The 6,330-nt window shown below is 36.7% G+C and overlaps 1 long non-coding RNA gene across 1 annotated transcript in view; it reads left to right on the forward strand.

Annotated features, from left to right (window-relative positions):
- The window catches only part of LOC140615076 (uncharacterized), a 37,514-nt gene extending 32,065 nt beyond the window's left edge, over positions 1-5,449 (forward strand). Inside the window, exons 4-5 of the long non-coding RNA XR_012015747.1 lie at positions 1,913-2,157; positions 5,232-5,449. This is a non-coding gene — a long non-coding RNA (uncharacterized lncRNA). The remainder of the gene's footprint in view (positions 1-1,912; positions 2,158-5,231) is intronic.
- The last annotated feature ends 881 nt before the right edge of the window (positions 5,450-6,330 follow it).

A 6,330-nucleotide genomic window follows, 5' to 3' on the forward strand; every position in this document is an offset into this window, starting at 1 on the left:
CAGGCACTCTAGACAGACAAAATGGCATAAGCGAAAGTAAAGATACAAAAAGAGCTGTGTTCTCTAGGAACTAGAAGCAGTTCATATTGCTGGAACACAAGGTATGAGGCAAGGAGGAAAGGAGATGAAACCAGAGAGGTGCATGGAAGTCAGAACATGGAGGGCCTTGCATGCCATGTCAACAATCTTGAATTTTACCTGCTGAGAGATGGAGAACCATTATGATCCCTAACTATTAGCATGACTAATGAGACTGATACCCAAAATAAATAAGGACAGGTATTCTTATTTCTCTGGAATTGGTGTTTGATATCAAATGACTCCAACATTTACTGTATGATTTTAGAAAAATTAATTAAGTTCTCTAAGACTCATCTTCCTCATCTCTAAAATGGGGATCACAATACCTTGTAATCTTTCATGAGGATTAAATGAAACAAAACATTTGGTGGAGTCAGAACTCAAGCCCTATACAAAGTTAAGAGTCTTGTCAATTTTGACTGCTGCCTGCTGTGAGTTTTATTACATAATGAAGCAGTCTTCATAGAAAAGATTAACAGAGAACCTCTTCTTCAGCATCTTGTTATATCGAATAAAAAAATAAAATGAGATCATCCTCCCCTATAGTTTCATCTGTAGGTCATTTTACTTCCTACAGCAGGGCATCAATAACTTGCAGTATATGCGAACTGACTGAATGAAAAGTTATATTTAATTGGGAAATCAATGAATAGAAAGAGAGCACCAAGGTCATAGAGACAGTACAGTCTTGACCAATCTCACTCCCTTGCCCTTTCTCTGGGTATTCCATCATCATATCACACTTGCCAATTCCTCAGCAGTCTTAATTATGGACAGAGCCATTTGTCTTCAAATATCACAGCTCTGTGAAATCTATGCATCGATAAATACAGCTCAAAAGCTGTTTTCCACACTGCTGGAGAGTTAATTGCTTCTGTGGTTAAAGCAAATGTGGTCATTCTTTACCTTTGAGGGGGACTTTCAAGGTCTCCAAGTGGCTAGATGTTTCCTAGAAAAACAGAAAAAAAAAAAAAGGAAAACAGTTTTAGGGCTTGAAATTGTGTCTCAAAAAATCCATACTTTCAGATTACCTCTCCATGGCCAATGAGTAGCAAACCAGGCTTCCAGGATTAAACAAAGCCAACTAAGTCAATTATCTATTTCAAAATAGACATTTTCTTTGTGCCAATCATCATTCCTTTAGCTATTACCCTTTTCAGAAAGCATTTACTGGGTATGAGAGATGTGTCAGATATAAAGCAAGTATAAAAGCATTATGACTAAACTCTAATCAGTACATAGGATCTCAAAAAACAGGATTAGTTCTACTGCAAGATGGGGGTCAGGAGAAGCACTATAGAGGAGATTCTACTTAAACTGAATCTCAAGATGAATATGGACTTGTCTGACAGGAATGAGAATTAAGAAAGGAAAAGCTTGTCATATAGATGTAGCAAAATAAGTAAAGAGACAGAAACATGTTGAAAGCAACCAAGGAACTGTAAGTGCTCTGGTGTGGATGGCACATGAGGTAGAAGGAGAAGGGAGGGTGAGGAGGTAGGAAGGAGCCAGAAAATGGAATGCCTTGTATCATTTAAGAAAGCTATGAGAGCATTGATGGACTTTAATCAAGAAAATTATATACTCAAATGTATTCTAGAAAAATTATTCTAATTGCCAGTCTGGACAGTATTTGGAGAAGAGAGAGAGAAGACTAGGAAAGACCAATTAAGGAGTAGTTGCAATCATTTAAAAGGGAGATCATGAGGACTAATCTAAAGGAATAGCACTAAGGATAAAGATGAGTGGACAAGCACAAAATGATGATGACAATTCCAAAGGCATGGCTGCAGGCAGGTAGGGAATAAGGTTCTTTGTTTCTTCTTTCCAGGAACAGATGGGTACAGCCTTGGAAATGAGTAAGATGAGATTAACCAGAGCAAAAAGATGGTGAGAATAGATTACAGAGACTTTAATTCCATTAAATTTGTCTGAGTTTGATTGGACATCTAGATTGTGACAGGAATCATGATACACCATGCCTTGTGAAGAGACGAACAAGAACAGATCTCTGACTCTAAGCACAACAGAATATACATGGGCAGAGTGGCTGTACAGGTACCAGATGACCAGAAGGTAAGCACTATTCTCCCATTTCTTTGCTTTATTTTTCTTGTTTATTGTGTTTATTGTGCATTTTCTCCAACCCTTAACTTGAGCTTTATGAGGGCAAAAGTTTTTATCTGTTTGGTTCAGCACCTACAATAGTATTTGGCATATAAAGGCTTCTCACTAAATATTTACTAAGTAAATTAATTTATTCTGATCAGAACCTGTATATTTTTTCAGTTTGTAGACTCATGTATTTAAATCTAGAAGTTTTCACTTATTACTTCTTTCAATTTTGCCTCTATCCTATTATCTCCATTCATTACTACTCTAATGTTTGAATCTCTGGCTTCCAAGTCTCAATTCCTTTTTTTTTTTTTTTTCCCATCTCTTTACCTCTCCATGCTACATTCTAGATAATTTTCTCAAATCTGTCTTCAAAACAATTATTTCTCTCTTCATCTATCAACTGAGTGTTTTATTTTAATGACTTTTTTCTTTTGTATCTAGCATTTCACTTTGTTCTGTTTCAAATCTACCTGTGATTTTTCAAGTTAACTGGTTTGTACCTTAGTTTCTATTCCTCTTTGATCTTTTATTTCTTTGATCATTTTAAATCTATTTATTTTAATATCTTTTTTATATCTTTTATTTTTTTAAGATTTTATTTATTCATGAGAGACAGAGAGAGAGGCAGAGACACGGGCAGAGGGAGAAGCAGGCTCCATGCAGGGACCTGATGTGGGACTCGATCCCGGGTCTCCAGGATCAGGCCCCCGGCCGAAGGCGGTGCTAAACCACTGAGCCACCCGGGCTACCCCTATTTTAATATCTTTTAGATTGATCTATTATTGCTATACATGGAGGAGATATTTAGCTCATCTGCTGATACATATTTTACGTGCTGATTTTTCTCATGGAATTTTATTCTATTGTATGATTTTTAAATATTTGGGGTTTTTTTTTTTTTTTTGGTTTTTTAAAGGTTTATTTATCCATTCATGAGAGACAAAGAGAAAAGCAGAGACATAGGCAGAGAAGAAGCAGGCTCCTGGCAGCTCCTGATGTGGGACTCGATCCCAGATCCCAGGATCATGCTCTGAGCTGAGCCACCCTGGTGTCCCTGGTTTTTAATATTTGATGTGTGCTCATCTTCACCAATACTTTGGGAGTCTTGGTACTTTGGAAGCATCCCTGTTTTAAATCTACCTCTGTTAATCTCCATAGTTTTCATTGTTTTTAGACCAGTTTTTATGTTACGTTCTTTGGTTTGGTATTAATATTACATTGGTACTACTTTGACTCCTATCCCACAGCCATGTGTGATGCAGACCTGGGTTTCTAATTTCCAGTCATGATTTGTTTACCAGACATAGCCTCAGGTAGACTACAAAATGCCTTGCGTCCTCCCAGGAAAGGCAGGCCAGGTTTTTCCGGTCCTTATTCAGAAATAGAGGATTTTTTCAGGGCTTCTGCTTTTAGGCAAGTAGTTTGTCAATAGCATAAGCTTGAAATCTGAGGCCTTTAATAATCTGATGCCACCAATATCAGAGAATCCTAGTCACCAGTCCCTAGACTTTAAATTCTGTATGATGTTACAATATAAGCTTTTCAGCTTTCCCACTCTGACTGAGCTTCCTCTTTGTTTTGTCATCTGGGTATTTTCTGTTCTTGGTTTAATCTTTAGCTATGTATGCAAAAATTCTTTTGTTTATTGTATCCAACATTTTCATAAATTTAAAGAAAAGCAGTCATTCCAATTCTTCTCTATTTGCCAAAATTCATAATTCCATAATCCTAAAACCAAAAATTGTAGCTTCAATGTTAATTGTGCAAGTTGCAAGAGCTTATATTTACTCTCCTTCATTAACTATTTTACTGATATAAGCTGAGATGACATATTAATTTCCAGATACCAATGTTTGAGAGGACAATTGACAATATGACACACTTCTGGAAAAAACTGAAGGTGGTGAGGAATTCTGGAGACTGCCACAGTGGAAGCATTTGACCAGTCTAAGCATGCTTAGACTAAAGAAAAGGAGACTTGAGAACAAAAATATTTAAAGGACTGTCATGTAGAAGGAGAATTAGTCTTTTCTCATGTAGTTCCAGAGAACAAAAAGCTAGAATTTTGGTGAGCAAGCTCTGACACTGAATCATCACATAACAAGCCTGGACAAATCACTTACCCCTTATGGACTCCAGGGTACTCGTCTGTAAAATGAGGAAGTTGAATCACATGAATGCCAGGTTCCTTCATCTCTAATAGACTTTGTTTCATTTTTCACCAAAGGTAATGAGCAGGATTTTTCCAGCAATGAATCAGTGTGCACACTTGATGAATGATTTTGACCTCCCTTATTTTATCCTCACTCAAAATAATATATTGCTTTTTTTGCTCCACCTAGACTGCAGATTTCAGACTAGGTCTCCGTACCCCCTTTTGGGTCACAAATTATGGTTTAGGAATGCCTGAACCTGGTTCAGGAATGGCAGAGTGGTATGGGAGAAAGACTGGATTTTGGTGTCATAGAAACAGGAGTACCAAGCCAAATGTTCACCTAGTTCTTTGTCCTTGAGCTCCATTTAATTTCTCTGAATATCAGTTCCCTCTTACATAAAATTAAATAATATATAACTTAATGGTTTTTAGGATTATTAAAATTTTAAAACCAACATAAAAGTGTCTGACACACAACAGGCATTCCGTAAATGTTAGTAAAATCAAATATCAAAACCAAATGTTCTGTATTGACAAGAATTGGAATGGTGCCTATGACAACAAGATATATTTTAATCCTTCCAACATGTTACACCATCAAGCCTTCATATTGCAAAACATCTTCTATCCCCATCACAATTTGCATGCATTCCAAATTCTAGTGGTTAATTATTTTCATACAAGGTACAGTTATCTGAATTACACCAACACCTTGGGCATCTCTAGAAAATTATCTTTCCCTTGAATTGTTAAACCATGGGTAATCAAATCCCAGTCTCATAAATATTTGATTTAATGAAAAACAATTGCTATCCCTCTTAGTAACTAGTGTTTCTTCCAACTTATCTCTGGCCTCCTTCATTATCTCTTTGCACAGAGGGACTCCAGCCTCTCATATTTTTGCTATCACACCAGAATGGTACTTTATGAGCTGACATCTACGCATCTATCTCCTGACATCTAAGAGGATCTTAACTTGGTAAACAATACAACTGGATTCATTAAAAGTTTCTGATTCATCGCAACTCCATGAAAACTTCCTTCTATTTTTTCTGATGATATTTCTTTCCTGGGGTCCTTTGTCATGGGGGTTTCATTCTGGTAAAATTGTTCTTGTCTCTGAAAAAATAAAATTAAAATCATCTATACTCCCTAGGTATATAAGAATAACTACAGACATACCTCATTTTATTTTGCTTCACTTTATTGTACTTCACAGATATTGTACTTCACACAAATAGAAGGAGAACAGAGCAACCCTGAGTTGAGCAGACCTATGGGTGCCATTTTTCCAACACTTGTACACTTTGTGTCTCTGTGTCACACGTTGGCGATTTTTGCAATATTTCAAACTCTTTCACTATTGTTATATTCATTATGGTGATCTGTGATCATTGATCTGTGATGTTACTATTGTAACTCTACTGGAACACCATGAACTGCACCCACATAAGAAGGTGAACTTTACCAGTAAATGTTGTGTGTACTCTGACTGCTCCACTGACCAGCCATTCCCATGTCTCTCTCCCTCTCCTCAAGCTTCCCTATTTCCTTAGATACAAAAATATTGAAATGAGGCCAACTAATAATCCTATAATGGCCTTTCAGTGTTCAAATTAAGAATTGCACATCTCTCATTTTAAATCAAAAGCTAGAAATGATTAAGTTTAGTGAAGAAGGCATGTTGAAAGCTGAGAGAGGCCAAAAAGCTAGGCCTCTTGTGCCAGACATTTAGCCAGGTTGTGAATGCAAAGGAAAAATTCTTGAAGGAAATTAAAAATGCTACTCTAATGAACATACAAATAACAAGAAAGTAAAACAGCATTATTGCTGATATCCAGAAAGTTTGAGTCGTCTGGATAGATCAAACCAGCCACAACATTCCCTCAAGCCAAAGCCTAACCCAGTGTAAAGCCCTAACTTTATTTAATTCTATAAAGGCTAAGAGAGGTGAGGAAGCTGTGCAAGAAAAGTCT

Source organism: Canis lupus, chromosome 23 (assembly GCF_048164855.1).
Source record: "Canis lupus baileyi chromosome 23, mCanLup2.hap1, whole genome shotgun sequence".
Classification (NCBI taxonomy): domain Eukaryota; kingdom Metazoa; phylum Chordata; class Mammalia; order Carnivora; family Canidae; genus Canis; species Canis lupus.